This window comes from Convolutriloba macropyga, chromosome 12, assembly GCF_964194025.1.
Source record: "Convolutriloba macropyga chromosome 12, txConMacr16.3, whole genome shotgun sequence".
Lineage (NCBI taxonomy): Eukaryota > Metazoa > Xenacoelomorpha > Acoela > Convolutidae > Convolutriloba > Convolutriloba macropyga.
Window position 1 is genome coordinate 11,514,605 of NC_134479.1, and position 24,586 is coordinate 11,539,190.

Genomic DNA, 24,586 nt, shown 5'->3' on the forward strand with positions numbered 1-24,586 from the left:
CTTGAAAACACGAATCTATCTCAGATTTTTTTCCAATTAGCTAGCCTAGTTTTTCTACATAGTAAACTTAGTTACAGGAGACTCAATCCTGTTTAACTAATTGACAGCAAACAAACTAAAAGAGAATCACTTCAAACGAAAAACACCTTCACAACCCGTGACATGGCGACAATTTTCTCCTCAACCATATCGTGTGATGCTGGAGAAATGTTTTTTTTTACATCAAGAGAATCAACCACATATCAAAACAATACATCGTTTATATTAAACGTATGACAGTTTATAAAGCACCGTGTTTAACGAAAGACGAAAACGCTTGTTTAAGAGGCCTCTGAAGAGAATGTTCAAGAGCTATCGAAGAGCATGTTTAAGAGCTGTTGAGCAGCATGGTTAAGAGGGCAGATTGTGAGAGGTCAATGACCAAAAAAATTGCTCTCGTAAAAGGTCAATGTCCGAAAAAGCGCAGACCGCAAAAGAGTCATTGACCTACATGCAAAAAGTCATTGACCTAAATGCAAAAAGAGTCAATGACCGATAGTCTAGCTGCCAAAAAAAACGGGGATGCAAGAAAAGTCATTCACCGAAAAATGTCAATTAGAATTAGATCCAAAAAGAGGGTTTTGCTATTTTTGGCCTTTCAATGATTTCTTGTTATTCCGCTGACAATATGCTGGTTGTCAGCATATGAGGTTAAACTACTCTATTTAAACGCTCTCAAACGAAGTTTGTAGCAATTTTAGTCCTGTTGGTCTTTTTCATGCGATTTTTTCTTGACCGATTATTTTTGACCCATTTGACTTTTTGTCCTTAAAAACGGGATAAACAGGTAGCGCCCACCGGGCGTTAATTTTCCTTAGAGTCTTTGACTTCTCCTGAACACAAATTCTTGCGATGCTTTAATCGGCACTTTGTAGGCAAAATGTATGCGTGAGCGATATGATATTTTTGAACAATCTGCATTTGTTTTCGGTTTTGCTTAATCTCTGTCTCTTGAAAGTTTTTAAGCTGAAGTTTAATTAACTGCATCATTTGTTGCAAGGTTTTTTCTAGATCAAATGAAGAGTTAGCCTGCGAAAAGAATTGATTCTATTTTTCATTTCTCTTCTTATATTTATTTTGTTTTCTTTTTCTGTTTTTTCTCTTTCTTTTCTCTCTTTCCTGTTTCTTTTTTTTTCTATCTCTGTCTTTCTGCTTTTCTGTTGTTTTTCTCTTTTTCTCTTCTGACGTACTGTTCTGTCTGTTGTCTTTCTATTTTTGTCTGTTCTTTTATGCCTTTCTTTTCCTTTTCGTTTTGCTTTTTCGTTTATTCGTTTTCTCCGTCCTTTCTGTATTTTTTTCTTTTGCTTTTCTCTTTCTGTTCGCTTCTCTTTCAATTGTATTTTTTGTGTCTTCGTTCTATTTCGTTTCTTCTCTTGTTTCTGTTTTTTTCTCGCCTTTTTCTCTTTCTGTTTTGTATTTCTTTCCTGTTTTTCTTTTGCCTTTCTTTTTCTTGTTTTGCCTTTCTTTTATCTCATTTTTTGTTCCTCTCTTTCGTTTCTGTCTTTAGTTTGTCCATCTCTCTCCTTTTCGTTCTTGCTTTTCTCTCTTTCCTTTCTGTATTTATTTCCTGTCTTCTCTTTCGTTTGTGATTTTCTTTTCTGTTCTTTTCTTCTACCTATCTATTTGCTCATTCCTCTTTTCATTCGTTACTGTTTTTATTTTCTTGTTTTTTTTTCTCTTTTTAATAGCCGCACAGCGATAGCTGGGGCTTTTTTCAGTTTTCTCTCGGTTTTTTATTTCGTCGTCAGGATTTTTGTCACGACCAAATGACGTCACAACCACTTCAAATCTTCTTTTTGTTCATTCGTTCATATAATTTCAACTGAAATGCGTGCGTGGCGTCAATTCTCGCTCTTAGTGGAGCGAGTTTTTTCGTTGTTTCGCAGTGATTAAATTTTTGGTCACACTTGACTTTTCCCACTCTTAAAAATGACTTTCTCACTTTGAGTTAACTTTTTATTACCTTCAGTCAGAGATAAGGTCAATTGGGTGTGTGTCACTCTAAATGAAGTTTATTTGAGATCAGCTTATAGAGGCAGCAAAAACTTGTCAACATTTTTAATCAAAATATAACATATCAGCCTTGAATAAAAAGACGATTTTTTGGTCTGTTCTTTTAACTGTTGTTTTAGACTGCAGATCTATCAAGCTATTGCTGCTGTTTTCTGGCAATCTGCCAGCTATGTTTGTTTTTTTTCTGTCTTGCTCTTCTCTCTTTTCTGTATTTATTTTTTCTCTTGCTTTTCCTTTTTTTCTCTTGCTCTTCTCTCTTTCATATCCTTTCGTTTCTTTTTTTTTCTGTTTTTCTCTCTTTTCTGCTTTTCTTTTCTCTTTTCTTGCAATTTTGCGGTTCGTCTGTTCTGCCTCTTTTCTGTTGTGTTTATTTTGTATTTTACATATCTTTTCTTTTCCTTTTCTCTCATTTTTTTTCTGCCGTTCTTTTTCTCAATCTTTTTACTTTCGTTCCCTTCTCATTTCTCGTTAGTTTGTCGTTATTTGCTGTTTCCGTTCTGTTTTCCTTTTCTCTCTTGCTTCGCTCTTTCTTTTCTGCTTTTCTTTTCCTGTTTCTTCTTTCTGTTCTTTTCTTTTGCCTCATTTTTTCTCATCCTTTTTCTTTTTCTCTTTTGTTGTTCTCTTCTCTTTTTGCTCTTTAGTCTCTCTTTTTTTTCTGTTCTTTTCTGCCTTTTTACTCTTTATGTTTTCTCTTATTTTTTTCTCTTTTTATTTTTCTGCCTTTCGTTTTGCTCTTCTGCTTTTCTTGTTTTTTTTGTCGTTTTTTCTGCCATTCATTTTTCTCATCCATTTTCTCTTTTGTTTCTCCATAGCTTCTCTCTTTATTTCTTGCTTGCTTTTCCGTCCTTTTTGTCTTCCTTTTCTTTTTCTTCTCTGTCTTTTGTTTCTCTCTTTCTTTTCTCTAATTTTTTTCTGTTTGTCTTTTCTGCCTCTTCTCGTTTCTTTTGTCTTTTTCTGTTCTGCCTCTCTCCTTCTCTTCTGTTCTTTTTAGTCTGTCTTGCTTTTCTTTGTCTTCTGTCTTACCTTCTTGTATTTCGTTTTGTCTTTCCTCTATTGTTTATCTCTTTTCTCTTTTCTTGGTTTTTCCTGCCTTTCTTTGTTCGCATTTATTTTCTCTCCTTCCTGCCTCTGTCGTTTCTCTATGTTTTCTCGTTCTTTCTTTTTTCCTTTCTGTTTTTTTCTTTCATTTTTTCTGTGTTTTCTGTCTATCGTTCTCTCTTGCTTTTCTGCCTTTCTTTTCTATCTTTTCTCTTGCTTTTCTTTTTCTTTTCTCCCTTACCTTTCACTTTCCTTTTTCCCAATTCTGTCTCTTTCTTATACCTCTTTCTCTTGTTCTTTTTTTCTTTTCTCATTGTTTTCTTTCTCTTCCGTCTTTCGTTTCTAAATTTTTTTTAATCTAGCTCTTTCATCTCTTATTTTTCGCTTTTTCTCTCCTGCTTTTGTCTCTTACTTCTCTCTTGCTTTTCTCTTTTCGCTTTTTGCTTTTCTCTCTTTTGTCTCTTTCTCTTCTGTCTTTCGTTTCTCTTTCGCTTCTCTTTTCTCTTCCTTTTCTGTTCATTTTTTTTCTTTACTGTTTCTCTGTTTCTCTCGTTTTGCTCTTTTTTTCTGCTTTTCTTTTCTCTCTTGCTCTTGTCTTTCCATTTTCTCTTGCTTTTCTCTCTTTCCTGTTTCTCAGCTCTGTGTTTTCTATCTTTCTCTTACCTTTCTCTTGTTCTTTGCTCTTCCTTTCTTTCCTCATTTGTTTCTCTTTTCTCTTTTTCTCTTCTCTCTTTCCTTTCTGCCTTTTTTACTTCTATCTTTCGTCTCTTGTTTTTCTGTTTTACTCCTTTTTTCTCTTAATTCTCTCTTGCTTTTCTGATTTCTTTTTAACTTCTCGCTTTTGTCTCTTTCTTTTTTGTCTTTCTTTTCTCTCCCTTTTCTGTCCATCATCGTTTTTCTTTACTGTTTCTCTCTTTTTGCTCTTGCTTTTCCTTTTTTCCGTTTGTATTTCTTTTCTCTCTTTCATTTGTCGTTTATGTCTTTTCTTTTTTTGTCTTTTCTCTCTATTTTGTCTTTTTTTCTGTCTTTTTTCTCTTTTTCTCACTTGCTTTTCTCTTTCTTTTTTCTCAATTCTGTGTGTTTTGTATCTTTCTTTTAACTCTTTCTCTTGTTCTTTGCTCTTCCTCTCTTTTCTCATTTGTTTCTCTTTTCTCTTTTTTCTCTTCTCTTTTCTTTCTGCCTTTTTTACTTCGATCTTTTATCTCTTGTTTTTCTCTTTTTTTCTCCTGCTTTTCTCTCTTACTTTTCTCTTGCTTTTCTCTTTTCTTTTTTACTTCTCTTTTTTCTCTTTCGTTTCTGTCTGTCATTTCTCTCTTTTCTCATTTGTTTCTCTTTTCTCTTTTTTTTCTGCCTTTTTTACTTCTATCTTTCATCTCTTAATTTTCTCTTTTTTTCTCCTGCTTTTCTCTCTTATTTCTCTCTTGCTTTTCTCTTTTCTTTTTTACTTCTCTTTTTTCTCTTTCGTTTCTGTCTGTCATTTCTCTCTTTTCTCATTTGTTTCTTTTTTCTCTTTTCTTTTCTTTCTGCCTTTTTTACTTCTATCTTTCGTCTCTTAATTTTCTCTTTTTTCTCCTGCTTTTCTCTCTTACTTCTCTCTTGCTTTTCTCTTTTCTTTTTTACTTCTCTTTTTTCTCTTTCGTTTCTGTCTGTCATTTCTCTCTTTCTCTTCTCTCCTTTTTCTGTCCATCATCTTTTCTTTACTGTTTCTCTCTTTTCTCTCTGGTTTTTCTTTTTTCCCTTTGTTTTTTTTCTCTGTTTTATTTGTCGTTTATGTCTTTTCTCTTTTTCGTCTTTTCTGTCTATTTTGTCTTTTTTCTGTCTTTCTCTCCTTTTCTCTCTTGCTTTTCTCTTTTCTTTTTTTGCGTTTCTCTCCTTTGTCTTTCTTTTCTGTCTTTCGTTTCCTTTTTTTCTCTCTTTCGCTTCTTTTTCTTATCTCTCTTCCTTTTTTCTCTTTTTTTTTCTCTACTGTTTCTCTGTTTTTCTCACTTTGCTCTGTCTTTTCTGACTTTTTTTCTCACTTGCGTTTCTCTTTCCATTTTCTCCTGCTTTTCTTTCTTTCCTGTTTCTCAATTCTGTGTGTTTTCTCTTTCTTTTACCTCTTTCTCTTGTTCTTTTCTCTTCCTTTTTTTCTCATTTGTTTCTCTCTTCTCACCTTTTTCTCTTCTCTCTTTCCTTTCTGCCTTTTTTACTTCTATCTTTCATCTCTTGTTTTTCTCTTTCTCTCTTACTCTCTTGCTTTTCTTTTTTCTCTTTACTGTCTCATTCTTTTCTGTCCTTCCTTTCTCTCTTTCTTTTCTCTCCCTTTTCTGTCCATCATCTTTTTTCTTTACTGTTTCTCTTTTTTCTCTTGCTTTTCTTTTTTTTCGTTTGTTTTTCTTTTCTCTTTTATTTGTCGTTTATGTCTTTTCTCTTTTTCGTCTTTTCTCTCTATTTTGTCTTTTTTCTGTCTTTTTTCTCTCCTTTTTGCTCTTGCTTTTCTCTCTTTCTTTTCAGTCTTTTTTCTTTTTTTTCTGTCCCTCTTTTGTCTTCTGTCTCTTATCTCTTTTTCGTTTATTTCTTTTCACATTCTTTTCTGCGTTTCCTCTTTTTTGTCTGTTTTCTCCTTCCATATCTCTTTTTACGCTCCTCAAACATGCAGCCTAACGTATTAAGTGCGTTACGCTACGCCACCATGTAGAAGTTCGCTATCTGTACTAGTGTTAACGCTCCTTAAATATGCAAATTATCAAAGCCCAAAAATTGAACATAAAATTGCTTGTACTTGGGGGTATATACTGAATCAAACACATCGGTAACGTTACAAAACCTATGATTGTTTTAACGAGTGGCATAGGTTCCAGCCCGACGTGGTAGAAAAAAATGAATTTTAAAACTTCTATTCTTTTAAATGATCTTGTTATGCTTTTGCGGGCGGGCTAGTACCTTTTAATTTACTAACAATCTCAACTCTCATGAGATTTGATTACTATTGAGCACTGCATCACAATTAAAGACACTGTACTTTGAAAAAGAACAACAACTCTGCTTTTACATATTTGTAATTTTAAGAAAACTGTTTACCAAAAGTACTATACATCTCATAAGAGACCCGATTATTTACCGCTACGTGGCCTTAACATAAGGTACTTTGTTCCTTTACCAATCAGAAAAACTTTTTGACTTTCTCAGAAAGATTCAAAATCAAAATTACTTAGCTCAATTTGCTGGTTCATTTAAAAAATTTTTATTTGAGTTTTTGAAACAACAACCTTTTACGTTAAATCAAAGTAGAACTCAATCATGAAAAGAAAGCGTACACAAAAATGCTGAACAATAATTAGAAGGTTCTCAACTTCTTATGCAAATCTTTCTAAACACAGTTAACCAAACTGATGTGTCGGAAACAAACTAGAAGTACATACACTTCTTACTTTGTTTATACACTATTTTTGGCGTAAGTTGGTACGTCATATAAATTCAATCAACTCCTGAAGTTTTCCCCAGATAAAAGCACAACTTCCAGAAGTTTTCCAATATGTCAATGGCACACATTTTTTTCCACAAAACTACGTTTGCATGAACGAAGTACCACCAGAAGCACTACAAAAACTCAATATTGAACTAACAAGAGTTTCATATAAAATTCACAACGCAGAAACAATACCATTTACAAGGGATCACATTAGTGATCTAATAACAAAATTCCGCCACAAATCTCAAACACATGAAATCTCAACCATAGAATCAACAAGATTTACACGCTATATTCCACAAACAACCAATGGACGCAAATTTAAATGACTTAAGAGCTACAGACTCTAACTTTACTTTTTTTGATGATGGCACTCTATTTTCGTCCCATACCGTTAACTCTCTATCACTAGGGGAAACAAAGAACGATTTTGATCACAATTCAAACCGTTAACACAATTCAAACCGTTAACTCAACAGATTTGCCTCAAAGTTCAACGGAACTACCCTAAACTTCAAACACATATCAAAAAACTAGATTACCATTATTGCCAAATATGAACACACCTTTATCAAAATTCCAGCAACAAAATTCAGTAAATAATAATACACAACCAGTTTTTTCTAAATACATTATCACAACAATCTAATTAACAGGATAACAAGCAACCGGTCCGGAAAAATGCACAACAATTACTAAAAATGGTACGACACCTAAACTCACAAAGTAACCAAGTAATAACAAATGCTCCCACTCAAAGTTTACTTACGAGCAGCTCCACTACATACACCTTCTCCTATATTGTGAGTAAACAGCCAAATGATGTAACCCTATCTTGGAGGCTCAAACCCCTTGCAACAATCTTTAAAACCTTTTGAAACAACCCCAGCAAACAATAAAACGACTTAACTATATTGCATCACATTCTTTGCGATTGGTTTGCGAATCAAACTCGTATTTACACAGATTATTCGACAGAACTTGTAAACGGTTAACAAACTTCCCATGACATCAAATTTACACTGAAAAAACGACGTTATGTTTACTTGCTCTCGAAAGCCTTATCTACAACCAATCAGAGATGTAACTTGACATGTAAAAGGCCGTGGCTATCAGCATAAAAAGGGAGCTTGAAAAACTACCAAAAATCAGTTGAAGTTCGCAATTTTGTTTGATATATTAAGCTGACATACAGTGCGTATTGAAGCACACTTTCTGGAGCGTTAAATTACTTGTCATCGATTCTTTTTTCTGTAGATCGTATTAGTGATTCTACAGTAAAGCTTAACTTTGAAGTGTCAAAAGAGACTTAACTTTGACATTCTCAAAACATTATTTCTGAAGAACAAAATTTCCCAAGTAAGAGAAACTTTGTGCAAAGCATAGAGTCATTTTCTCAATTGCTTTGAAAGTGCTCCCCTTAACGAAGAGGTTCCATACAAACTTAAAATTTGGTTGACAGTTACCTAAAATCATTCCTAATAAATTTTCGAGAGCCGAAATTGCAGTTCCGAGTAAGTTATCATCCAAAACTCAACAAAAATATGGTTGTCTCTTTTTGAATTATTTTGCTATTCTGAGCGAAACAAAATGTTTATCAAAGCTGAGCGATTAGTTATGGAGACTAATTGAGCAACAAGCAATGCAACCGTAAACTACAGTATCGTTGATAAAATTGTTCACAAATTTAACTGCGAAAACGTAATAACCGGACAGATTTGAAACCGCTGAAACGATCTGGGTGGGGTAAAGTTTTCTTTGTCTTTGAAGAGCAGCCGTTACATTTGGTCCAGCAACCCGCAATGTGGAAGGCAAACTGCTGTCCAATTTGATGAAGAGAGTGCCGAAAGCACCCACCACAGAAATTGAAAGGAATCAACAGAAAAAATGAGCCCAGAGGCGAATAGAAGAGTGCACTTCAATGAAAAAATTGAAGTGCGAAACCTGCTTATAGAGAAAAAGCAAGGCAAAAGCGAACAGCAACCAGGCAATTCAAGCACAATCGGCAGAGAGCAGCTTCAATCAGCAGCTCATAGATACGAGAAGAAGTTCCAAGATTTAATGGAAGAATTTAAAACATTACATGGCTACAAAGTTAATGAAGATTCAGATCAATTCAAAAAGTTAAGGTCCTCTACTAACAGACTAATCACTTTCAAGAAGAAATTTAGTAGAAACAAGCTTTTGCCATACCAAGCAAATTTCGTTGAAGAACATCTGAAAGAAGCAAGGTTGTGGAAAGCAAGTTCGGACAATCATTGGCTTGCACATGTAAGCAAAGGCACGCAACCAGCAATAAATGCAGAGCAAAGCAGCAGAATTCAAGCAGTGAATGACAGTAACAACAACTACCCAACGCAAAACCCAGTTTCTCAAACATTAATAAATGGAGCAACATCAAGCCACCAAGAATTGGAGAATATTTCGAAAACCTCTTCAGCAAAACAAAGGTGTGAAGAACGGATGAAGAAGTTCGATAACGAAATCGAAACCGAGATGCGACTAGAACAGGCGCAGTTCGAACGGAGGAAGCTGAAGCTTGAGATGCAAGTGAAAGATCTGGAAACCAAGCATCATCAACTGGAGCAAGAGCGTGAGCTAGAGCGCAAAGTGAAGAGAACAACAATAGAAAATGACGATATTCGTTCCCGGTCAACTAGTGCTTGAGACAAGACACCCTTCAACTGAACCCCAAAGAAGGGAGATGTCTCAGACTGGGCCAGTAGGATCGACAACATTCCTAAACCAGATCGATCAACAGCTCCTCAGCTGTGAAAATATCAGCCTTTGCTTCCACTTTCTTTCAAATTTTCAATAAGGAATTCATTTCGGATTGGCAATTTTTGTTTCCAGTAAAGTGGCGTTTATATGACTCGTTATATAGAGCAACTTCAGTAGCACAAAAATTTCTTAAGCTAGGGCCTTTGCTCCCATTGTTCTACAGCATGCAACGGTACACTAAATTTTATTGAATAGTTCTTTCATTAGAGCTAATAGATCAGATTTTGGGTAATCAAAGTTGAAAGAAATACCCGTAATGTCCATTTCTTTCCATTCATTTCAATTAGAGTTATACCATTTCAAATAACGCATGAATAATATAACCGAATTGTCAAAATTTTTTTTCAATGATGTTTGATCACAGACGTCAAAGACTGCATCAAAGAGCGTTTCCAGAGCAACAGTTGACGTCATCAGCATAGGCTACTGTTTTTATTTCCGGAAAGTCTTTATGTGACCAATTTCTTCGATTTCCTTCAGAGGAGGCTCAAAAACTAGTAGGAACCGCAAAGCTGATAATTGACAACCTTGTTCATCTCCACGGTTGATGCTAAGTGTGGTAGAAAGATTACAATTTATTTCAATGAGCGCTATAGTCGATTTATACATTACTTTGATTGCGCGAATATTAATTTAATCAAAATAAAATCCTGTGAGTAATTCATACAAGTAATTTCTGTCGATTTTGTCAAAGGCTTTGACAAGATCAATAGACACTAGACAGCTAATACGGCTTAACATTTTCACCCTTTTCTTTATTATATTTGTCGTTGAATGAAGATTCCTCTGGGGTAGATCAACAGAATGGTATGGATTGTTTGTTTTGTTCAAAGTTTTCTTGACTCGTTCTGTTAGAATTTGAGACAGTATTTCAACATTTGTATTTAGTTTTTTGGTGGGGCGAAGGTTTTTCAGATGATCAGAGATTGTTTTAGGAAGCAACTTAATGATTGAGAGACATTGACTTGATAGCAGACATCCTTTAATAATAGTGTTGTTGTAAGCGAGACACAAAATAGAGCTTAGCTGTCTGATAAAAACACAGTCGTAATTTGAGGTTAGCTCATCAGCGCCAAGAGTTTTCTTGCGATTTAATTTTCTTATAGCCTTTTCTGCTTCACTGTCCCTTTTCTATTTCACTGTCCATCTACCTGAATAAAATTTGAATAAAAGGTTTGAGCTATGAGATCTAGGTTTGAGTTTATGAATTTTTGCGCTAAGTGAATTTGAGCTATGCGAATTTTTGCTGATATGTTTCTTCGAACTAAGACTTAAAGACTTAGAGAATTTAAGTAGGGCAGTTGATAGTACCGTCATTTATTTTCAAACACGAGATATTGTTCGATGTGTTTTTAGCACTCTTAGACTGTGTTAAGTGATGGGAGTTATTATTATCACATTGTCTCCAACGGTGTTTGAAGAAAAGTTCAATTAGATTATGCTCTTCACCAAGAGTTTTATGAAATCTGTTCAGTTCATCAGAAACTCGACCACTACTTTGAATGTCTTTCCTGAGGTCACATTCAACGTCTTCAGGACTCTTTTTGTGCGACAGTTGAATTCTTCTTTTTTAATGGACAGCACACTCATCAGATCACGCATGAACAACTTTAGCTATTCATACTCAAGTACGATATCATCAGACTGAAAATCAAATGTTCGTAAATGTTCCGAAACAAACTGGTAATTGGGCTGAGTGACATTTTCATTGAGCTTCCACTAACTTGTGACCCTTTCAGGTCCACTAACAGATGAACTGAAATTTAAAAAAAGTCTCTGTAAGAATTTCTATGCACTTGCATGTAATCAAACTTGGTTGCATTTCGAGTAAAGAAGTTGTCAAATCGAACTAAAAAATGCTCTCGCTCATCAAAATGTGTGAATTGTAAATTACTGGAGAAAAGCCAAGTCATTTAGGCAATGTATTTTCAGAACTTCAGAAAGTTCTTTGAAACGAGACAACCAAATGTCATTTTGGCGCAAAACGTTTGAAGTGTTTGCTCTCTGACGATTGAAAGCATTACAATCCCCGGCTAGATTTATTTGGAACAAGTGACAAGTATAATTACTTAGAAGTAAAAATTTAGTAACCAAGTCCTTACTCCATAAAACCAGATGCCCACCAGTTTTAACCGATTGCGGCATTAAAGTGCGACTAAATCCTAAATTTATCTAATAGGGCTTTTTAGAGTTCATCTTTTTTTGACACAAGCACTTCATTTCCTGTAGACAAACTATACAGTAATTATTAGATTTCTGACGAATGCACTGATTTAGAGCGGCCAACAATTTTTTAGCCCTGCGGAGGCCAGCGGAATTGAGAGAGAATATGTCAGAGTTCATCTTGTCTATTAGCACTAAGCAACGTCCTGGTCAATATGACAGGACAAGTGAAATTTTAACTTCTTTTTGCAATCGCGAAATTTTTTACCAAATCTTTTCCTTTTTTGGTTGCTTTTCGTCTAAGTCTGAAGGTGTCTTTGGACAATTCTTTGAAGATTTAAATGGTCGTTTTTGTCTCACAAACTGAAACGGATTATCTTCTAAGTTGAGGTCTTCAATTTTCGGTGAATGTAGAAGTTTGGATGATCTTTGTTCATCAAAAAGCTCAGCGATTTGAAGACCTTTACACAGATTTTCATCAGAGCTCCAAAAGTTCAGAAAGCGGATAATGTTTATTATCAGCGAATTGTTTTGTAGTAACGCTGCTGTAGTTTTGGCTGGAGTTAGAGTTAATGTTGTAACAATTGCCATCTGATCGTTTACAAGTGCGTTATTCTCTTCAACAATATTTCAATGAGTAATTTGTAGTACAACATAGTCATGAGTAAGTGCAGTTAATTATTTTCTTGTGGCAGTATACTACTGTCAGCAAATTTGGTATTATTATCATTAAGAAAAGTAGCGTGATTAGAAATTGCTCTGTCAGAAATACAGTCAGCAACGAATTTGTCAGTCAACATGGTGTCACTGATTGGGTTTTTTGTTTTTCGCACAAAAATTGCAATTGTGTAGCGAGAGATTTTGAAGGTGAAAAGCTAGATGGTTCCACATCACAGACATCCACTCTTGCATTATAGGACCAATCACTGAGAAGAGTTTCTTGCTCGTAATCGGGCACTGTTAAACTAAGAGTAGCTTTCCCGTTAAAAAAGGCCTCGCCAATACATTCCTCTTTTTCTCTCTTGTTGGCAGTTTCATGAACAAGGTTTGGTGGTAAGCATAATAAATATTTTACTGCTACGTTATCACAAATCACTCGTAAATTGTTGAATTTATTGTTAACTTTCTTGGGGTAATGGGAAAGATGGGTTCAGTCGCATTTTTGCAATCGGGAAAACTGTTATGCCAAGAATCTACAGGCCTTGAGTACAAATTCTGATATAGGTGAGTTTTGTTTTGAGATATAACAGATACACTAAGAAGCGGGTTGTCTTTACTCTTTGCAAATGTTTTTGATATTGTAATTATTTTTCAGTTTTTTGGGGAACTGGTCCAAGGAAATTTTTGCACAATCACGGAAACTTTTCGGAATTTTTTTGGGCTGTTTAAACTCATTTCTGGATAGTGGGACAATAAATTGCATTATTTGTAAATTCCAGTTCTTCTTGTCTATAGCAACATTTTTTTCAACTTTAGCAGCTTTCGTATAGCTAGGAGAAGAGTCCGTACCTTATCCAATAACAACGTAACAAACAAACGAATGAAGCAAAATGAAAATTAAAACGAATGAGAGTTAGCTTTCAACAGCAACGAAAAATTTACAGAAATAACAAATCAAGAATAAGTCAACTAATGTTTGAAGTAAAACCAAGAAATCAGCTCAAAGATTGGAAAAAAACTTTCGTCCACACAGGAGGACGTAATTTGGGTCAGTTCTGTGACTAAGCAGGGGGAACTCAAAACCAGGCAAGTGTAGTTAGTAAAACGTGTTATCAGTAAATCAACACCGTAAATCATGCAATGAATACGGAATTTAATTGAGGGGAAAGGAATGAATTAAGGGAAAACTAAGGTAATTAATAAAGGGAGGAAATAAAATGTAATGAATGTTAAAAGAGGGCATTCATTGAAGGGAATTGATAAATTCAAGGTTTTTTTAAAGAAAAATAAAGGAAAAAAGAAAGAAAAAACTCACAATTAAAAGAAAGGAATTACACAAATTTAGAAAAAAAGAACAATAAACCTTAGGTTTTTTGGTTAGGATGCGAGGAATCAAACCCCCGGCCAAAATCCAACCTGACTGTTCCCCCATATTAAGCTAATGTGCTATTCAACGCCACTACTGGGACTGGTAAAAGATAAACGAGTATTAATCTTCCTGTAACTACTTGATCAGGGGACGATCAACCTAGGTAAATCTAATTCGCGCGCAAAAATAGGTACCCCTAACTATTAAAATTTAAAGGCTGTAAAAATAACCCTTATCGGGTCTGCCTTGCCTTTATCCCGAGTAGCCCTGTTACTCATTTCATCTTCCTCCTATCCGTAGTTGATTTATGCAATCAGAAACTCTAAAACAAGTTCAATTAGGATACTGGAGTAATCTCGGTGAACATTTTCTTTTACATAATCAGACTCTGATACACTAATGGTAACTTTCGGTTAGGCCTAATGGTATAATCAGACTCTGATAGTGTATAATCAGACTCTGATACACTAATGGTAACTTTCGGTTAGGCCTCTGATACACTAATGGTAACTTTCGGTAATGGTAAGTTTCGGTTATACACTAATGGTAACTTTCGGTCGGCATTAGAAAGGCCTCACCATTACATTCTTTTTTTCTTTTGATGGCAGTGTCATGAACAATCTTCGTTGGTAAGCATAATAAATGTTTTACAGCTTCATTATCTCAAACCACTGGTATATTGTTGAACTTAATGTTAACTTTCTTGGGGTAGGGGGCCATTGAAGAAGGGTTAAATCGCATCTTTCCAATAGGAAAAAACTGTTTAGCCGAAAATCTGCAGGCCCTGAGTACGAATTTTTATCTAAGTTTTAGTTCTGGGGGCGATACAGCAGTTACTCTCTGAAGCAGCTTGGCTTTACTCTTTGTAGTTGTTTCTGAAATTGTATTTTTTTTTCAATTCACTGTGGAGCAGCTCCAAGATATCTTTGCACAATCGCGGAATCGTTGCGGAAGTTTATTGGGGTCTTTAATCTCATATCTGAATTATGGGGGAATAAATTGCATCATTTGTAAATCCAATTTTTTGTTGTCTGTAGAAACATTTTTTCAACTTGAAAAACAATCGTATAGCTAGCCCGTACCGAACTCCAAGTGTTAATCAGGACTGGGCAATTGTAAATGCAAGTCTCCCATGTAATGTAGTTTGCTCGCTTTCTCGCTTGCAATTTGCTTCTTTCAAGCGTATTAGAACAGCACAAAAGTCATTCTTTCAACAGCCAGGGTGGCGCAGTAAGAAGGACAAAGACCCAAGGAGATGGAGAGAGTGGGTTCGATCCCCGTACGGAACTTCATTTTCGCACTTGTATTTAGACTTGCCAAGTCTGACAAGTCTTAAATGTGTTATGATCATAGCTCTGAATCAGTACTGATATCTATACTTGAATTTAGACTTGCCCAGTACTGATATTGACTTGGCGTTAAGTACGGGAGGGGAAGAATCCATCTACTTTTCAATAACAACGTAACAAACAAACGAATGAAAAAAAAAGATTGAGAGTTAGCTTTCAACAGCAACAAAATACGTACAGAAATAACAAATAAAGAATAAGTCGACTAACGTTTGAACTCAAACCAATAAATTAGCTCAAAGTTTGGAGAAAACTTTGTTCCACACACGTGTAGGCGGAGGACTTAATTCGGGTCACTTCTCTAATTAAGTGGGGGAGTTCAGAGCCAGGTAAGTGTAGTTAGTAAGATGTGTTATCAGTAAATCAACACCGTAAATCTTGTAATGAATGTGGCATGTAATTGAAATGGAATGATCTAAGGAGATAACTACTGTAATGAATGAAGGAGGAAATTAAATGCAACGAATGAAGAAAAGATGGTATTTATTGAAGGGGATTGAAAAATCCAAGGTTTTTTTAAGAAAAATAAAAGGAAAAAAGAAAGAAAAGACTCACAAATAAAAGGGAGGGAATGACACAAATGTAGAAAAAGAAGAACAACAACATTTAGATTTTTTGGGTAGGAGGCGGAGAGTGGAACCCCCGGCCAGAATCCCACTGGTAATTATATTGTAAAAATGTAATATAAAGAAACGCAGCGAGTGGTTAAAATTGTGCAGCGAACGTTTCACATGTATTGTTTGAGATGGTTTATCGCCATACTGCTTGCACGCAGCAAACACTACAACAGAAGCGCAAAATTCTATTTATAAATAACTCAATTCACATACGCGAAAAGAGAAACGAGTGTTGTCCATCCTCTAACTATTTGATCAGGCAATTGTTTCTTAGCCGAAGTTGATTTATGCAATCAGAAATTCTATAACAAGTTCAACCAAGATACTGATAAACATGAAAATGCTCTTTTATACACAATACAGTGTTTTTTTTGTAAAACAGTCCATTAATCTTGAATTGTCTTCTTCATTAGTTCAGATTTTAACACCATTAAAAACTGTTTTCAAGAATGTGGTGACAGATTCATTAAAAAAGGAATCTACAAGTTCTACAAAACGGGTATGGGTGCAAGATTCTTTGCTAATTTTACACGAACCTGTCTGATGTCTAGTTGGTGAAGCTGTCAAACACCTGTCCACATTCAAAACATTTTAATGCTCTTCTTGATTTGTTTTTGACAATTGGCTTCATTCGCGAGTATCAAAAACTCTCGACGTTTTCCTAATGAGTTTTAGATTTTTGTAATCAAACTAGTCCATCCTTAAAATCTGGATTCAGTAAAACAATTTCCCTAAAGTTCAAACGTGAAAAAAATATATTTTCTATTTCTCATTTTCCCTTGTTTATGTAATCAGGAAATCTGTGGGTCAGTCTGATTTTCAGAAGATCAGTGGATATGCTTACCCTTGATTTAGACAGTTTGATGAAGGGAAAACTTGAGCTTTTTTTCCGGAATTCAAAGTCTTGAGCACCAAGAAATAATGAACTCATAATTAAAAAAGGGAGGTAAAAACACAAATCAAGAAAAAAAACAATAACTCTTAGTTTTCTTGAGTAGATGCGTAGTTTTTCGGTAGGTTTTTTACGGCCAGAATCCCACCTGACCTTTCCCGCAGATCGAACTAATAGGCTACGCGACTTTACTACTGGGACTGGTAGTTACATAGTAAAACTATAATATAAAGAATCGCAGCGATTGGGGAAAATTGTGCAGCGATTGGGGAAAAAAGTTTTACAATTTATTTCACTATATTCCATTTGCGATAGACCTGATTTCCTTTCAATTGTCGCAAACAGAGGTTTGGTATTGTGCGTTCCACATAATTTTCCAACTCGAGTTCATCTACATTTTTGACTTAATTGTCAACCAAAGGAAACGATGTCCAAATTAGATTTTCGAACCAAAATAAAGATCAGAAACCCAAACTAATAAATGAATTACATAATGACAGGTTGCATCAGATTAGTCAAGATGCCGCAGTCGAAATCTGCCATTATTAAAGCGCGAAAAAAAAAACAAACAACAAAAAAAGCAGAAACAAGAACATTATTTACAACCAAAGCTCCATATCCAAACTTTAAAGCACCTATTAACAAGGAAAAAAAACCATCAAAGATTACCTTAACTACACAATCTACTTTTTCGTGACTACAATGCGGATCAGAATTATTCTTGAGGTCGACAAAAAGAAGAAAAATGAGAAGAAGCTTAGAAAACCATCAACATTTTGAAACTAAATAAATTCAAAAGTATAAAAAACCGTTACCTTTTGGCAAAAAGTTCTTGATAAATTTACTAAAAAAGTCCTCAAAATAACAGTAGATCATGTCTTCGGTTAGAGTACGCCATAGAACCGAACTGCGGATGCCGAAACATTCTCGAAACTTCGAACAATTCACGAAATTAATGAAGTTAGAATTAGTTTTTTGAGTTGAGAATTAGTTGTTTGAGTCGTGCGTGTAGATATTTCGATTTATTCACAACTAATATCAGCCAGATCACGAATATAAGCAAGTGAAACTATATCCCAAACCCGGTTCGAGGTAACTTTCTGCTTGATTTAGCCTGCATTTTTTGTAGAATATGCGTTAACTTTTTTTTATAGTTTTTGATTTTGTTTAGCCAGCAGGATTTAAATAGTTTAGAAAACAACTGTACGTTTGTAACTGACCGTTATAGAAATTGAACTCGTCTTTCATCTATTTGCAAGCCCTAATGTTGTTGTTCACGCTTGACCCAAAACTGGCAGATTGCGAAGGATAATTCTGAAAATTCAGAAAATTTGAAAAAAGTTTTGTTTTTCTCACAGAGGAAAACAAAAGCTGAGATTACTAATTTCGAAACATGTTCAGGAGACAAATTCAGTTTCTTCGAGCATCTGAACTTTCCCAAGTGATGTGTTGCATATGGTAGTCAAGTTAGGTTCAGTCAATTACCTTTCTTTAACCAGTATAAAATACAGTCAAGCATGTCTTGCCAGAATTGCTCCTTCATGATAAGAAAGTGTCTATGAAATTCGTTATTAATGAAACTTTGCTACCAACAAAAATGGATCTTTGAAGCTATTTTTAATGTATAAATCGCTTTGTTTCATAGCAAACCCGAAATAGATATCATATTTTTATCTTCCTAATTTCCTCAAATTTATTCTGGGGTTTTAAAAAGCCTCCGTTTTTTTAAATATTTTGAGATGCTTATACGCGGAAAATTGCTCCTATTTTTATTTGAACTCTTCTGCTTAGAAAATTTAGGCTAAAACTTGACTACGAATTTTCAAAAGTCATGGATGAAAACACCATATTCTGGTGTTTTTTTAAATCTGTTTAAGAAAGAAAAAGAAATGCATTTCGTTCGCTAATAAAGCAATGAAAAACAGATTTCAGCATTAGCTATTTGTTCAGTAATTCCGAATAGTCATGTTTTTTAAGTTTCAATTCACTCGGTTCCTTTTGCGATAGACCTGATTTCCTTTAAATTGGCGCAAACTGAGGTTTGGTATTGTGCGTTCCACATAATTTTCCGACTCGAGTTGATCTACAATTTTGACTTAATTGTCAACCAAAGGAAACGACGTTCGAAAATAGATTTTCGAACCAAAATAAAAATCAGAAACCCAATATTTTAAATGAATTACATAATGACAGGTCGCATCAGATTAGTCAAGATGCCGCAGTCAAAATCTGCCATTATTAAGACGTTGAGAAAAACAAAACAACAAAAAAAAAACAAAAACATTATTTACAACCAAAGCTCCATATCCAAACTTTGAAGCACCTATTAAAAAGTTCAGAAAACCATCAAAGATTAACTTAACTACACAACTTACTTTTTCTTGACTACAATGCGGATGAGAATTATTCTTGATGTCGACAAAAAGAAGAAAAATGAGACGAAGCTCAGAAATCCATCAAAATTTTGAAACCAAATAATTTCAAAAGTATAAAAAACCGTTACCTTTTGGCAAAAAAATGTTGATAAATTTACTAATAAGTCCTCAAAATAACAGTAGAACATGTCTTTGGTTAGACTACGTCGTAGAACCAAACAGCGGATGCCGAAACACTACAGAAATTTCAAACAATTTATGAAATTAACGAAGTATTGAAGCCATTAAAGTCAGTGACAATTAGTTATTTGAGTCTTGCGTGAAGATATTTCTATTTATTCACAACTAATATCAGCCAGATCACGAATATTAGCAAGTAAAACAGTATACCAAACCCGGTTCGAGGTAGTTTTCTGCTTGATTTAGCCTGCTGATTTTTTGTAGAATTTTGTAGAAATTAACATTTTTTTACAGTTTTCTATTTTGTTTAGCCAGCAGCTTTAAATAGATTAGAAAACAACTGTACGTTTGTAACTGCTCGTCACAGGAATTGAACCCGTCTTTCACCTATTTGCAACCCCTAATAGTGCTGTTCACGCTTGCCCCAGAACTGGCAGATTGCGAAGGATAATTCTGAAAATTCAGAAAATTTGAAAAAAGTTTTGTTTTTCTCACAGAGGAAAACAAAAGCTGAGATTACTAATTTCGGAACATGTTCCGGAGACAAATTCAGTTTCTTCGAGCATCTGAACTTTCCCATGTGATGTGTTACATATGGTAGTCAAGTTAGATTCAATCAATTACCTTTTTTAACCAGGGTATAATACATCATGTATGTTTTGCTAAAATTTGCACCAGAAATGCTCCTTCATGATAAAAAAACTATCTATGAAACTCTTTATTAATGAAACTTTGCTGCCAACAAAAAAGGATCTTTGAAGCTATTTTTAATGTATAAATCGCTTTTTTTCATAGCAAACCCGATATAGATATCATTTTTTTATCTTCCTAATTTCCTCAAATTTATTCTGGGGGGTTTAAAAAAGCCTCCGTTTTTTTTTTAATATTTTGAGATGCTATTAGGAGGAAAATTACCCCTAGTTTTAATTGAACTGTTCTTAAAAAAATTTAGGGCGAAACTGGACTACGGATTTTCAAAAGTCATTGGATGAAAAGCCCTTATTCTGGTGTTTTCTTATCTGTTTAAGAAAGAAAAAGAAATGCAATTCGTTCGCTATTAAAGCAATGAAAAACAGATTTCAGCATTAGCTATTTGTTCAGTAATTCCCAATAGTCCTTGTTTTTTAAGTTTTAATTCTTTAGATTCCTTTTGCGATAGACCTGATTTCCTTTAAATTGGCGCAAACGGAGGTTTGGTATTGTGCGTTCCACATAATTTTCCGACTCGAGTTCATCTAAAATTTTAACTTAATTGTCAACCAAATGAAACGACGTCCAAAAAAGATTTTCGAACCAAAATAAAAATCAGTAACCCAAAATATTAAATGAATTTCATAATGAGAGGTCGCATCAGATTAGTCAAGGTGCCGCGGTCGAAATCTGCCATTATTAAGACGGCGAGAAAAACAAACAACAAAAAAAGCAAAAACAAAATCATTATTTACAACCAAAGCTCCATATCCAAACTTTAAAGCACCTAGTGAAAAGGTCAACAAACTATTAAAGATTACCTTAACCACACAACTTTCTTTTTCCTGACTACAATGCGGATGAGAATCATTCTTGATGTCGACAAAAGGAAATAAATGAGACGAAGCTCAGAAATCCATCAAAATTTTGAGACCAAATAATTTCAAAAGTATAAAAAACCGTTTCTTTTTGGCAAGAAATTCTTGATAAATTTACTAATAAGTCCTCAAAAAAAACAGTAAAACATGTCTTTGTTTAGACTACGTCATAGAACCAAACAGCGGATGCCGAAACACTACAGAAATTTCAAACAATTTATGAAATTAACGAAGTATTGAAGCCATTAAAGTCAGTGACAATTAGTTATTTGAGTCTTGCGTGAAGATATTTCTATTTATTCACAACTAATATCAGCCAGATCACGAATATTAGCAAGTAAAACAGTATCCCAAACCCGGTTCGAGGTAGTTTTCTGCTTGATTTAGCCTGCTGATTTTTTGTAGAATTTTGTAGAAATTAACATTTTTTTACAGTTTTCTATTTTGTTTAGCCAGCAGGTTTAAATAGATTAGAAAACAACTGTACGTTTGTAACTGCTCGTTACAGGAATTGAACCCGTCTGTGAACTATTTGCAACCCTTAATAGTGCTGTTCACGCTTGCCCCAGAACTGGCAGATTGCGAAGGATAATTCTGAAAATTCAGAAAATTTGAAAAAAGTTTTGTTTTTCTTACAGAGGAAAACAAAAGCTGAGATTACTAATTTCGGAACATGTTCCGGAGACAAATTCTGTTTTTTCGAGCATCTGAACTTTCCCATGTGATGTGTTACATTTGGTAGTCAAGTTAGATTCAATCAATTACCTTTCTTTAACCAAGGTATAATACATCAAGCATGTTTTGCTAAAATTTGCACCAGAAATGCTCCTTCATGATAACAAACTGTCTATGAAACTCTTTATTAATGAAACTTTGCTGCCAACAAAAATGGGATCTTTGAAGCTATTTTTAATGTATAAATCGTTTTATTTCATAGCAAACCCGAAATAGATATCACATTTTTATCTTCCTAATTTCCTCAAATTTATTCTGGGGTTTGAAAAAGCCTCCGTTTTTTTAAATATTTTGAGATGCTATTACGCGAAAAATTATCGCTATTTATACTTGAACTGTTCTTTAAAAAAAAATAGGGCGAAACTAGACTACGATTTTTCAAAAGTCATTGGATGAAAACCATTTATTCTGGTGTTTTTTAATCTGTTTAAGAACGAAAAAAAAATGCAATTCATTTGATATTAAAGCAATGAAGAACAGATTTCAGCATTAGCTATTTGTTCAGTAATTCCCAATAGTCCTTGTTTTTTAAGTTTTAATTCACTAGATTCCTTTTGCGATAGACCTCATTTCCTTTAAATTGGCGCAAACGGAGGTTTGGTATTGTGCGTTCCACATAATTTTCCGACTCGAGTTCATCTACATTTTTGACTCAATTGTCAACCAAAGGAAACGATGTCCAAATTAGATTTTCGAACCAAAATAAAGATCAGAAACCCAAAATAGTAAATGAATTACATAATGAGAGGTCGCATCAGATTAGTCAAGATGCCGCAGTCGAAATCTGCGATTATTAAAGCTCGAAAAAAAACAAACAACAAAAAAAGCAAAAACAAAAACAAATTTTACAACCAAAGCTCCATATCCAAACTTCAAAGCACCTAGTGAAAAGGTCAAAAAACTATTAAAGATTACCTTAACCACACAACTTACTTTTTTCTGACTACAATGCGGATGAGAATCGTTATTGATTTCAACAAATAGAAATAAATGAGACGAAGCTCAGAAATCCATCAGCATTTTGAAACCAAATAAATTCAAAAGTATAAAAAACCATTACCTTTTGGCAAATAATTCTGGATAAATTTACCAATAAGTCCTCAAAATAACAGTAGATCATGTCTTCGGTTGGACTACGCCATAGAACCAAACAGCGAATGCCAAATCACTCTAGAAATCTCAAACAATTTACGAAATTAACGAAGTATTGAAGCCATTAAAGTCATTGACAATTAGTTATTTGAGTTGTGCGTGAAGATATTTCTGTTTGTTCACAACTAATATCAGCCAGAAGTAGTGGGAAAAAGGTGCTATTCCGCCACTTTCTAATCGGAAGATGACTAAATACCGCCTTTTCCCCTCTATATATCTACTACTTGCTTATACCCCACATTTTAATCAATACTATATATTAGCTTGTTTTATTCACTACTCTATGTTCACTTTTTTTATATTCAAAATCTATCATTTCTTGTCTCACTTAGTGCAAACCACTAGTTTCGAGTTAAACTGGAAATTGTCCATTATCAGACGGATAGTTCGGGTTCTATTCCCACCGACTCCGGTGGACGTATCCCAGATACTAGTATAAAACTAGTGAGACCGTGCAAAAAGCACGTAAAACCAACTTGCGAAAATTGATGTAACCACTTCGTGGATAACTTGAATTAGAAAAACTAGATTAACTCTTTTATAAACTTTAAATTTTGCAAATATTTATATAATATTAAGATCCTTGTTTTTATTTATTACTTGTTCAAGTCATAATTAAGCTAAAACCCAAAGTAATAGCAAAATTTAATAATTTATTGAAAAAAAATAAAGCAAATTTCAAAATAAGAGCGAAATCCCTCTTTTAAGAGCGAATCACTCTTTAAGAGCGATTCACTCTTATTCGGGCTGATCCCTCAGTAGAAAGATGGCTCTTTTTCGCTTTCAAAGAGTGATTCCCTCACTTTTGATATTTTTTTAAATTGTTTTATACTTTTATTTCAAATTATCTATACCCTTCAATAAATTTATATTTTAGTTTACTTTTTTTATATTTACCCATTATTAATAAGAAATGATACAAAATTATAGTATTTACACGAAGGACCTTCGGTCTTGTTACACCAACAACTTTCCTCAGTTTGGCTAATAACTAAAGGACTTACAGTCTTGCTTCGCCAACTAGGATTAATTATTTTCTCACTCAAATCAGGGAACCTGCTTAGCACATTTCTACTAAACCCGTTAGGTATATCTACATCTTGATGTTGTTTCTTTACAAGAGCCCGTATCCCATCATATCTCACAACAGAAGCACAATATGGACAATTAACTTTAGCTGAAGTACAACTTCTACATGTATACTTACTCTCATGAAAATCAGTTAGCGGTTTTACAGAACTACATTTATTACAACTTCTAATTAAGACTTCTGGTTTAAGGTTAAGGTTAGGGTTAGGGTTAGGGTTAAGGTTAAGGTTAGGGTTGGGGTTAAGGTTAGGGTTAAGGTTAGGGTTAGGATTAAGTTTAGGGTTAGGGTTAGGGTTAGGGTTAGGGTCTGAGTTAGAGTTAGAGTCATAGATAGAACTAGAACCAGAATTAGAACTAGAACTAGAGCTAGAACTAGAACTAGAGCTAGGACTAGAACTAGATTCATTTTTTAAAGAACAACCCCATGGAGAAAAATTATTAGCACAATTACCACTTAGTATTACATTACCACATATACATTTATTAGTTTTATCTTTATGACATGATTCATAATGATATTTTAAAACAGCAATGTTTACATATTTATAGTTACACACTAAACATTTTAAAAGCATTTATAATAGGTAAACTATAATATTTACTGAATCATTTCGCAGATAGGACTTTGTCCCTGTTTCACCATAGGTGTAACCGCTTTGCTTGCCACGGACTTCGTCCGTTCGCAGATAATATTTAGCAATGATTTCAATTACATCTTCAGTATTACCTTTAGATGTGATACATTCTGCTAAATATTTATTTCCTAACGTATTGAGTGTATTAGTTTTACATCTCTTATCTAAAATCAATTCAAGGTCTAATTCTTTTTTATCTCTAACAAAATTTATTATTTCTTCTCTAAATTCTCCGTTATTTCCATATAGTCTGGTTAAAAACTTTCCTCCCTTTCTATTCAAAACTCCCATCTCTTCATTTATATATTCTTCTTGTAGACTTTCTAAGGGTGTAACAAGTTTACGTGCCCCATTAACTAAACTGTTTTTTAGATCAGTGTAACTGGTTCCCAGATAGGACCTTGTCCCTGTTTCACCATCGGTATAATCACTTTGCAAATAGGGCTTTGTCCATGTTTCTCTATCAGTAAAATCATTTCC

At 34.2% G+C, this 24,586-nt stretch overlaps 1 protein-coding gene and 1 pseudogene across 1 annotated transcript in view; one reads left to right on the forward strand and one right to left on the reverse strand.

The window, feature by feature from the left end:
• The window catches only part of LOC142350798 (uncharacterized), a 175,871-nt gene that overhangs the window by 864 nt on the left and 150,421 nt on the right, over positions 1-24,586 (forward strand). The window lies entirely within an intron of this gene.
• On the reverse strand, positions 3,872-4,780 carry LOC142350928 (uncharacterized; annotated as a pseudogene).